Source organism: Panthera tigris, chromosome C2 (genome assembly GCF_018350195.1).
Source record: "Panthera tigris isolate Pti1 chromosome C2, P.tigris_Pti1_mat1.1, whole genome shotgun sequence".
In the NCBI taxonomy this organism is placed as follows: Eukaryota; Metazoa; Chordata; class Mammalia; order Carnivora; family Felidae; genus Panthera; species Panthera tigris.
This window is the reverse complement of record NC_056668.1, coordinates 36,331,724-36,344,415: the sequence shown is the minus strand read 5'-3', so window position 1 is coordinate 36,344,415 and position 12,692 is coordinate 36,331,724. Positions and strand designations below refer to the sequence as shown.

Here is a 12,692-nt window from a genome sequence, read left to right as displayed (position 1 = left end):
TCAGATGTTTGTTCTTATTTTTTTTTGTACATGAAAAGGACAGAAATGTATTTGCTTATAATAAACTTTGCTCCGTCCCCAACTACTTTCTCAAAGACCTTTTATGAAATTTATTCCATTTCTTCTTTGAAATTTGATACAGTCTATAACCATCTGGGGATATTTTCTTTGTGAGAATAATTTGATTATGAGTTCTTTTTAAAGAATATATAGCTATTCAGATGTCTACTTTTTTAATTTTGGTAAGCTGTGTTTGTAGGAATTGTCTGTTCTATTCAAGTTATTGAACTTATTTTGCAAATAGGTGTTCATAATATTTTTCACTTTATCTTTTTTTTTCATTCTGTTTTTTATTTAAAGTCATATATAAGATGACTTTATTCCTGCATCTTCCCAATTGTTGCTTCCTTATATTTGCCCTTTTCCTTTCCCACTTGGTGAGATTTGCCTTTACGTTCAAGGATCTTTTTGCAGTTAGTTTTAGTCTAGTGATAACCACCTTGCTAGGGTGAATGCCCACATGGACATTTGTGCCATCTACCATCTCTCGCTGCACTTGTTCAATGTAGATTATGTATTTCTTCCTGCACACCTGGACTAATTGCCAATTTGTGTGTTTTCACAAAACTTGTATATCATCATCCTTTCAAATGGGCATGGGTAGAACATTGTACTTCTGTATCAGCTCTTTGCAAAGAGCAGAAAACATAATCTTGCTGCAAATGTAGGAAGGTGAATTTAAATGCCTGTTACAGTTCTTGCCTGAGTCAGAAGTCACAAAGGGATTGAAATTTATTTTGGCTGCCGGTGCTTCCTTCATCCATGGCTGCAAAAGAAAAGAGCTCACTTTATCCTTTTAATGTCTGTGAGATCTATGGTAATATCTATCCTCTCTTACATTTCCTATTTTCCTTTTTCTCTGTTTCTTTTTTTGCTTAGTCTCTAAGGGATTATTTAATTTCGTTAAACTTTTCAAAGTACTACAATTTTTATTCTACATTTTCTCCAATACTTGTTATGGTCAGTCTTTTTAATTTAGCCATACTAGTGAGTGTTAATAACTAATTACATTGAACATTTTTATATGTTTGATTGCAATCCATATTCTTATAACAGCAAGTAATGTTTAATGAGAAGATAGCAGCACTACACGAGCATTTTGATTTAATTATAAGAAATTATTTATGAAAAAACTGAAAGGACAGATATTAAATACAGAAATAGTGGTTTTTAAAAATTCTCAACAACTGGAGCATCTTGGTGGCTCAGTTGGTTGAGCCTTCAAAACCGGCTCAGGTCATGATCTCACAGTGAAGATCATGAGTTCGAGCCCAGGCATCTGGCTTGCTGCTGTCAGCACAGAGCCCACTTTGGATCCTCTGTCCTCCTCTCTCTCCACCCCTCCCCGACTGGCACTCTCTCTCTCTCTCTGTCTGTTTGTCTCAAAAATAACAAATAAACATTAAAAAATTCTCAATAACAAAAACAATGAAATGTATTACTTAGAGAGAGGGAGAGAGAGAAAAAGATGGAGAGAAAAACAGAGAGAAAGACTGGATATGTAATATATTTATTGATTTAAGCACTAAAGGGAGGCTACCTAAATTACCTTGATATGTTATATTTGTATATGTATATGCTAAGATATATTTTAGTAATAATTTTATACATTTGCATGACTAATTTACTATTTTTTATCTTCTTTCCAGAGTATTTCATCTGTGAAACCTTGACTATAATGAGACTATGCCCACCCTGTATTTTTCACTTCATTTTCAGTAGTTTCTTGTATATATCTTTTTCTTTATAAACTACTTACCTAAACCCTAAATTAATTTATTCCTAAAATATTAGACTTTTTACAACTGAAGTAAATTTCAGATGATTGTTAACTTAAGAATGGTAGTTTTTATTATTTTTTGTACAAGATGTTAATGTTAATTATCATATGTATTTTTCCATAGACCAAGATTGATTTCAACCAGCTACTTTTCAAATTTTACCTTAAAACAGGCCTTTTTGGGAACACTGACAATTGCATTCCCTGTGGAGGTGAGGTAAGTCTCAGGAATTCATAAAATATGGCTTCATATCTGAACTGTGCTTTTCAGCCATTTGAAGAAGATGAGCAACTGATGGGCCATGTGCCTTGTTGATAGCAGGCCTCAGTTGGTTTCCTGTTGTTCCCCACCGAGTTTGTAAATCTCATTTATTCTGAAGGACTGTGGAGAGGGATTAAGCCTTCCTGAGAGCAGCAATGTTGTAAATCAGGGCAAAACTAGAAAAATTATCTGTTCTTGCATTATTGGTGCTTGATATTTCCTGGAATATTGACTCAAATTTATTGACTAATGACTGTCTTCTTATGCCTTTAGTTCTTATGCCTTCCTAATACATTTTCTCACTGTTCACTGTTTGGTTTCCAGGCTGTCCAGTGACTTAATTAAATCTTGGAGAATACTTTATTTTCTCCTTCCTCTAAAATGTAATTGTACATTGGTATTAATAGCTCATCTGTTACCCTCTGAAGCAACACAGAATAAACCTAAGCTCTTACTCATATGGAACATCTTAAATGGTATCAATGCAATGATCAAGTTGCCCTCTAGGTCTTATTTTCAGACTAAATACAACCTGTTTCTTCAACTTTTCTTAACTAGACATAATTTCCTACAATTGAGGTCACCTTTGCTGAGACTATTCTACCTGTTCACTGTTCCTCCCAAAGTATGTGTGGAGGGTTTCCTTTTCTCCACATCCTCACCAATATTTGTTATCTCATGCCTTTTTGATGACAGCCACCTCAGTAGGTGTGAGGTAATGTCTCATTGTGGTTTTGATTTGCATTTCTCTGAACATTCATTGAACATCTTTTAAATGTGCTGTCGGCCATTTGTATGTCTGTTTTGAGAAAATGTCTATTCAGTTCCTCTGCCCAGTTTTTAATCAGAATGTTGGTTTTTATTGTTGTGGTTGATTTGTATGAATTAATTATATATTTTGGATATTAACCCTTTATCAGATATTTTATTTGCAAAGATTTTTCCTATGTCCTAGGTTCCTTTTTATTTTGTTGATTCTTTCTTTTGCTTTGTAGAAGTATTTTAGTTTGATGTGTCCTGCTTATTGATTTTTGCTTCTGTTGCTTGTGCTTTTGGTGTCATATGAAAAAAATCATTGCCAAGACCAGTATCAAGGTAATTTTTCCCTGTTTTTCTTAAATTTCTAGGAACTGTGTGGTTTCAGGTTTTATGGTTAAGTGTTTAATCAATTTTGGATTGATTTTTTGAGTGGTGTAAATTGGAGTCCAGTATCATTTTTCTGTATGTGGATATCCAGTTTTCCCATTTATTGATGAGCCTATCCTTTCCCATTGAATACTCTTGGCTTCCTTCTAAATATTAGTTCACTGTATACGCAAGGGTTTATTTCTGGGGTTTGTGTTCTATTCCCTTAACCTATGTGTCCATTTGTATGCCAGTCCCATACTGTTTTGATTACTATAATTTGGTAGCATAGTTTGATATAAGGAAGGAAGTGTGATGCCTCCAGCTTTGGTCTTTTGTGGTTCCTTTTAGTGCACTGTTGGTGGGAATCTGAATTAGTGCAACCACTGTGGAAAATAATATGGAGGCTCCTCAAAACATTAAAAATAGGACTACCATCAATATTTCACTTCTTTTATATATCCAAAGGAAATGAAAACATAATCTTGAAGACATCGACACACATGTTTATTACACCATTATCATAATAGCCAAGATATGGAAACAACCTAAGTGTTCAATAATGGATAAATGAATAAAGATGTAGTACACACACACACACACACACACACACACACACACACAATGGAATATTATTTAGCCATGATGAAAAAGGAAATTCTACCATTTGTAAGAACATGGATGGAATTTGAAAACATTATGTTAAATGAAATAAATCAGAAAAAGGACAAATGTTATATGATATCACTTTTGTGTTAGAATCTTTAAAAAAGCTGAACTCATAGAAACAGAGAATAGAATGGTGTTTACCACAGGCTGGGGGAGCATGGTGAAAGAAATGGGGAGATGTTGGTCTAAGGGTACAGACTTCCAGTTATAAATGAATAAGTTTGAGGGATACAATGCACATCATGGTGATTATGGTTAACAATACTGAATTAAGGGCACCTGGGTGACTCAGTCGGTTGAGCATCTGACTCTTGGTTTTGGCTCAGGTCATGATCCCAGGGTTGTGGAACTGAGCTCTGCATTGGGCTCTGTGCCAAACATGGAAACTGCTTGGGATTCGCTCTCTCCCTCTACCCCTCTCCCCAACTCGTGCTCTCTCTCAAAAAAAAAAAAAAAGAAAAAAAAAACACAATACAGGATTATATACTTGAAAGTTGCTGAAAGAGTAGATCTTAAACATTATCACCAAAAAAAAAAAAAGAAAGAAAGAAATGGTAATTATGTGATGAGATGATGAGATGGACGTGTTAGCTAAAGGTAAGGTAATAATCATTATGCGATATGCAAATGTATCAAATCAACAAGCTGTACATCACTTACACAATATATGCCAATTATACCTCAAATGAAGTTGAGGGAAAATTATATATGAACTACTCAATAAATATTTCAGATAAATTCTCAAAATATCAGGTTAAAAAGAATAGATATGGGGCTATAGCCCCATCAAGCAGTCAACCTTTTAGAATTAAACAATCAAAAAAGACACTTAAGGACTGGCACATTTGAAGAGCTTACCGATTCTTAAAAACATTACATTTCTGAGAAAGGAATCTTCAATAGGATTATCAGTATCTGGAAATGCTCTATTAAGAGTGTAGGAGATGAACTAGAACTTGAAATATGAGTAGGTTTTAATAATGACTTAAAGTGCTATTTAGTAACAAGGACATTTATTTCAAATAAAATCATCCTACTCAATGTCCCTTCTGTTTGATGTGTGTACAAGTGAAAAGTGGTGAGGAGAGCGTGGATTGGCATGTGGCAGCACAGCAGGTGCTAAATAAACACAACACACTGTGCTCTTGCACCAAATATCACGAAAAAACACCTTCTCCTACTTTCCATATGCACAGAAAAGTAATAAATTATGGATTATTTTCCTATACAATATAATAAATGAAGTCCCACATTTTAAGACTATCTGGGTATATGTATATGCACATTCATACCTTCTTGTATAAGTTTATATTTTTAGTAAAATCATCAGTGTGGAATTTCACAGGCTTGTATGAAATTTTATAGTGGGTTTTATAGTAGTTAAGTAATTAGTCAAGTAAATCTTCCTCGAAATTATCGTACACTATAAAGTTTGTGGTATAAAAGATAAAATATGTCAGTGATCCTTGAATTTTCAAAGAATAGATGCATCATATACAATATATAAAAATGCTAGCACTTTACTAAAAAAAAAAAAATCTGAACCCAAGGAAACCTAATGACAAAATGTAAAAATAGTTTTCATTATTCCAGAATTAGGACAAAAGTGTCAGAGATATAACATATTGGCTAAGTGATAAGGATACTTAGGCTTATTATTAGGAAAAACTTGTAAAGCAAAGAATATGCTACATATAATACCAACAGTCATCTTTTGTCTATAGAGATGCCAAGTAATGTCTCGTAAGCTTGAATTATTTGCATAGAAACTGTCAGAACAAACCAAGAAAATTCCTTAAATTATTTTTATGAATTAATGTTGGAATTTATTTTGTTTAAGATACTGCTTGTAGCACATTGGGAATTTCATATCTCTGGAATATAAAGAAGCCTCTGGCATTTTACTCCTGCTACTTCATGTGTGCACACATTTCTACAAAGAAGGTGCCAAAATCTAGTCAAATGGTTCAAAATGATGAGCAAGAGTGAAAGTACATGATCTTCATCCCAAAGAGAGTTAAGTCTCTTTCACACTGACATTTAGGCAATATGAACTTCAGTATACTCCATGGGGAAAAAAAAATGACAATTTCTTGATTGATGAGGAGTTGGTGAGGTAGAAATAACTGTGGCAAGCTCTGGCCAATAATCCCTATATATTTCTTTCACAGTTAATAAAACTTCAAAACCTGAGGTGTTGTAGTAAAGTAATTGTAGCATGGTTCTTGGATGATGAGAAGAACATTAGTGAACATCCATTAATATGTGTGTTTTCTTGGCAAATTTTTTAAATAATATTTAATATATATATGTTTGCTGATAAGAAAAACACAAAATTTCTTCATCCCTTAAGAGTTTATGTATTGACTTGTCCCCCCCACTACCATGCGTAGTAAATTTTAATGATCTATGTTATTTGTTAGTGATATTTTCACTATATTAAATCTATCCATAATTTTGTTTTCAGTTGAATTGTTCTGATGTTTCAAATTTCCCCCCTTTAAGATTTTAGCCAAGTATATTTGATGTATTTCACTGTATTTCACTTCTCTATTGCTTAAACAACAGGAACTAATGAGAAATTAAAAGCAGCTGTAAACACTCAGATTCAATAATTTTCTCAGTCATGATTTTGGTGCAGTTAAAACTGACAAATAGTTTATTATATGTTGTCAACATTATGGTAGAATGTTCAAATTGTTGAATATGAATTTAGGAATATTCCCCAACTTACATTTCTGTTATTTTCTAAAAGCTGACACAGAGAAGTTTAGCACTTTGAAATGCAGATTTTTTTAAATTCCTGCTATTAACAATACCACAAAAGGTGATTGTTGAAACAAGTTAAATACTATTTACCATGATGTTATAGAAGACTACTATTGACTGTAACATTTCCATTATTATTAACCACAGCTCGTAAACTGGTTCCTCTAGAAAGTATATTCAGAATTCTATCAGAGAAGGCAGGTCTTTTTTCCCCCAACTAAGCAATGGGAATGAGAACTCGGGTTGTTTCAGCAGTAAGGAAGGGATTCCAGAATGATCTTCCCTAAGGTGACATCTTTAGGTGAACAGAGATTGGGCCTGCTGGAAGCCGATATAGCTTATTTATTAATTATACTTGTAAAAACAAAAATAAATCTCTAAATGAGAATTCTTTTTTTAAAAGTTTATTTATTTGGGGGGGGGGTACAAGCTGGAGTGGGGAGGGCAGAGCAACACACAGAGAGAGAATCCTAAGCAAGCTCTGCACTGTCAGCACAGAGACTGATATAGGGCTTGATCTCACAAACTGCAAGATCATGACCTGAGCCGAAATCAAGATTTGGACACAATCGGTTGAGCCACCCAGGTGCCCCTCTAAATGAGAATTTTAAATGTTACTGTATATTGACATCTCCTGCTGCTTTCTGGCTACCTGGAACCTCACAGATGGGTCAGCCTTTTAGAGAGAGTACGTCACATTCTAAGATATTTACTCCAACTTACTATAATAAGACGTGGCATTCTTCCAGAGAAGATGCTTTAGGATAATGTTTTGAGAAGAGATCGGTAAAAGAAATTTACAAAAATATTTGAAAGCTAATAGTATAATATTTTATTTCACACACTTTAGTCTATATCTGAATGATAATTTCACAGTGGAGTTTGTACTTCTAAAAGGACTTTTGTGCACAACACTAAAAAAATTTCACCATTAACATATGTAGCTTAGTTATATAAAAGGGGCATTCTAATCCTAAAGTAATATAGAGCGATGCCTTATAAAATAAAGAGTAAGGAGAAATTCAGTATTATTATTTTAGTGTTAATTGATAAAAATCTGTATCTCTTGAAAGCTAATGCCTGTAGTTATAGATTAGCATGGTAGTTTGGTTATCTTGAGTAAGAATACAAACAATTATAAAAATGGTTGAAATAAAACTGCTAATGTTTATTTTTTGAACAAGATGATGGAATTGATAAAGATAAAAACTAATTTAGTATAATAGATCTATAGCATGTAAACATAACTGACATTAAGTATTTAGTTTTTTGGATAACTCTTCTGTAGTTACGTAGAATTTCACCATATCCTCCAGCTTTTTGTATGTGTGTGGGGAAAGTAACATCTGTTGCTTCATTTAATAATCATTTTGAGTTTATTCATAAATTAACTTATTGTGTGTATATCTGTTAACGTATAGTAATTTAGCATAAACTTTAAAAACTACTTTCCTAGATAATTATGAGTAAAAAACATTTCTTGTTTTCATATACTACTTATGAAATAAGAGCTAATATTTCTATAGTACTTAACAGGCTCCCAACACTGTTCTGTGTGCTTTAACATAGATATATGCAATCTTTACAGCAATCCTGTGTGATAAATTCTATTACTATCTCCATTTAATAAATGAGAAGACTGAGGTACGGTGTTTAAATAACTGGCCAAGATTACACAGCTAGTAAATGTGGAAAGAGTATTATGTAATTGATTTATTTTTACCAAAGATACTTTCCAATTTTTAGGTATAGGAAACTATTCAGGATTCTTTTGAAGTCATCTACCTTAAGAAGGCAGTCTATCTTGAGGCATGATCTTCTTAAATACCTAAACACAAAGAAAACAAATAGGCAATCACAATGTTTTTTTGGTATTATGTGGTAAATTACATAAGAGGTCAGTCAAGCAAATAATATATACGGTAATTTGGTAAGAATGGCATTACTGAGTATTTTCAAGGAGGGGGAATTACACAATTTGAATAAAGTGCAGAGAATGGATTGTCAGGCAACAATGATAATTTGCAGAAATTCAGAGGCAAATTAATGATAGCAAGACGAAATTAGTGGCAAGTAGCAAGAGAAAAATTAGGGAGTATTTAGAAAGTGAAATCCACTTGTGGTTTGTTAGATATCGGCATGAAGTAGAAAATGGGCCACTGAATAATGACACATAGGCTTCTGGGCTAGGCACTAGGGTAGTTCCTATAGACAATCATTTATTTAGACAAAGTGAAAGGTAAAAGCACCAGCACTGGCAAATTTGGTTGGAGGATAAATGACTTCAGGTACTGACAAACTGATTTGAGTTATAATGTGGGAGATTTTGTATATGTGAAAGCATGGAGACAAGTTGGATTCTGCTATAAATATTATACTGTTTTTAGATTTTAAATTCAATTTTTTAAAAATCTGAATTCAAATCAAAGCATTATGTAGAGTTAATTTTACAGAAGTTCTTATGATTTATGTGACAAAATGGTGGTTTATTGATTATGTACTTCAAAACAGTCTGCTTTTTATAATCTTTAAAAATGAATGTGTAGTGTATGACATTTTAAAAAATAAACTTTACACCAGGGCTTCTGTGAAACCTTCTTTGGCCAAAGTTTGTCCAGTCCTCAAGGTACTCCATGGGGCAGCCCCCATGCTTTCCCAAGGGGTAAACAAGTGTCTACTCCTGGCTTGACTACAGAAGGTGGACCAGGGCAGTGGTCCTCAATAGACCTTATCCAATGATGAGACAAGAGACAATGGAAGGGGCCCTAGGCTGAGACACTGAGGCATGGTGGTCAGCAATGCTTCAGGTTAGATAAAGAAGATATTTTCTGGGACACCTGGGTGGCTTAGTCGGTTGAGCGTCCAACTTCGGTTCAGGTCATGATATCACGCTCTGTGAGTTCGAGCCCTGCGTTGGGCTCTGTGATGACAGCTCAGAGCCTGGAGCCTGTTTCCAATTCTGTGTCTCCTTTTCTCTCTGACCCTCCCCCGTTCATTCTCTGTCTCTCTCTGTCTCAAAAATAAATAAACATTAAAAAAAAGAAGATATTTTCTTAGTGTGGATTGCTGCCTTTGGTAAGAAAATGTCCATCATGTCATTCACTCCACCAGTTGTGAAGAGACTGCTGGGACAGAAGAAATCATCTGGTGAATCTAGAGGAACAGGTAGAGGAGAGAAGAATTGACAGGAAGAATAGTGGTATGAGGAAGTAGTTAAAAGTTTGAAGAAGAAACTAAAGAAAACAGGACAATTAGATGAACTTGACGAAGGCATCACTACTCAAAATTGTAACGCTAAACATGTTACCATACCAAGCCCTCACTCTGAAATTTGGAGACTAAGTACACCATATGTGATAGATCAGTGGGATACAATGGCCTTTACAGCTGCTTTGAGCAAACAGGGCCTCTCAATGGTCATCTTCAAGTATCTCATTGGAAAGGACTGCCATATTTTATATGTTCCTGATTATGGTTCTGGCCTGGTATTCATAGTCATCGTGGACTCAAAGCAATGTAAACTGAAAATGTGCTTTTAGTCTTTAAAGGGATGAAGTATGTTTAACTTCACTACTACCATAGATTGGAAACACAAGTGTTGCCTTTGGTATTGAAATAACATAACTGGTACCTCTAGATAATTATACCTATTCCTTTCCAGAAAACACTAATTTCCTAGTGGGAATTGAGCCACAGAATAATTATATCCTAAAAACTCCATCCTCTGGATGTATCAGTGAAGATGGAAGAACAGGTGATCAACAATGGAACACATGTATGGATATATGATCTACAGCAAAAAAAAATCCTACTACTCTTTGCCTGTTAATCATAGTTGGATTTGCATCCAGTTACTCAGAACCTGCATTTTGGTGTTCAGTATCATGTTATGAATTAAACCAGAGGGTTGAAGAGAACTTCCATACATCATAGCTCTCACTCGCTGTAGATGGCTTCACAGATCCATCCAATTAAGAAAGGTTCTGCACAGGGTTATTCTCCAATGTCAACCAAAAAGCTACATAAGAATGACAGAAAGACATATAGGAAGAGGAGTGTGCTTATATTACATAGGTGGGAAGTTTTTGCCGAGTGCCTAAGTGATAGTGCAATCTTTGTGCAGAGCCTCAAGGGTAGTCAGATATAGAGCTGGCACCCTGCAGCAAGAGTGTAAAATTCCACCAGGCTGCAATTTGAAGATCTTCACCAACCAGGAATTTACTTCTCTTCTTACTCAGTGTGCTAATCAGTTTTGAAGTTGTGTATCAGCTGACTAGAATATGTACCATGAGTTTTGTGAAAGGGTGGGAAGCAGAATACAGAAGGCAGATGGTAAAGACTGCTCACTGGATTGAACTTCCTCTGAATGGACCTCTACAGTGGTTGGACAAAGTATTACCTCACATGTGATCCCTTCAGTAGGAGGCTCAAGCATGTCATAAAGTTTCATCACCAATCAAGCCCTATCAAAAGGCTTAATGTAACAACGCTTTTGACATAGTATTTGTATGTGGTGCCCATGGAGTGTTTACTGTCCAAAAGTTTAATAAACAAACACTTAAAGTCTCATTAATTGAAGTATCTTGTAGAGTAGGTTTTCTGTGTTTGAATATTAGATAGGAAAATTAGTATCTAGAAATACCCTCCCATACAGGAAGAAGAGAAGATTTTAAAGACATACTGATGCTGTCTTAGGCATAAAACTGAGTCCCAAAGGTTTACTAATAACAGTAGTAGTTATATATACAAGTAATGTATCAAGATTCAGTATCAACGTATTTGTACTGTTGATATACATTTCTAATTTACATAACTTAGGTATGTGTATGCGCTGTTTCTTAATTTAATCATACCTTCATAAAGTTACAATTACTCAATCTGTTATTTCCACTTACCCATTATTTTTGTCTTTTTTAATATATAATATATATTAAGACTTTCATGGCATTTAGAAACAGATTTTCTTCTAGAAAAACTAATTTTTCTGCCTTTTGCAAAAAAATGAACTTTTGGGAGGGGAATAGAGGAGAGGAGAGGAGAGGAGAGGAGAGGAGAGGAGAGGAGGGGAGAGGAGAGGAGAGGAAAGAAATTTGCAACAAAAGAGAGTTCTATCAGTCTTCAAAAAAGCAAAAATACTTTAATCTGTTTACTGTGTTAAGCAGTCACACATGTAGAAAATAATAATGCAAATAAATTAATATATTACCAAATAAATGAAATTCAAATTAGAAATTAGAAAATAAAGTATTTTGCCTGGCTGTCTTACTAATTACTTGCTGCTAATAAGAATTTTCCCTGCTATTGAAGTCTGCCTGACTTTGCCTGTAGAGAGTTTATACAAATTAATACATTTGTGACCTTTCCATCTAAAAAATATAAAAATCTCTGAGATGACAAACATGCTGTTTCCACTTAAATTTCTTCTCATAGTCTTAAAATTATGTACTTTTCTGATACTTACAATGAGACATATTTAGAAGCATCAACTGTGGCCTACATTTTACTTTGGCCTGTAGTTTGTATTTACTGTTATTGTAAGAAACTGTTGAGAGATATACATACCTGATAGTTGCCCTTTGATAACTGTGAGCAGAATGAATTTTCTGAAAGGAAGGGAAACTAATAGACTGTGATTAAATCTTTCATTCTATTATTGGGTGGTTATTAGATTAGTTATCATGAGAAATGTTTAACACTTTGCACAAGCCTGAGGCAGCTCATAGATATCTTTTATTGAAGTCCTGTAGCATATATCTAAATTAATTTTATTCAAAATCTATTCATTCACCACCTTTTGTATGCCCAGTTTTTACCAGGAGCTGAAAATACCTTTGAAAAAGAATGATTCTCTCAATACCACTGTGTGGTTTAAGAGATAAATTTTCAACACAATACCTTAAATATATATATATATATATATATATATATATATATATATATATATGTTTTTGGCTTAATAATCAGAAATTATAGGGTGCCTCAGTGGCTCAGTCAGTAGAGCATCTGACTCTTGATTTCAGCTGAGGT

General features: G+C 34.1%; 2 pseudogenes; one reads left to right on the top strand and one right to left on the bottom strand.

The window, feature by feature from the left end:
- Positions 1-377: 377 nt before the first annotated feature.
- Positions 378-820, bottom strand: LOC102968173 (annotated as a pseudogene).
- Positions 821-9,748: 8,928 nt separating this feature from the next.
- LOC102967882 lies at positions 9,749-11,166 on the top strand (annotated as a pseudogene).
- The last annotated feature ends 1,526 nt before the right edge of the window (positions 11,167-12,692 follow it).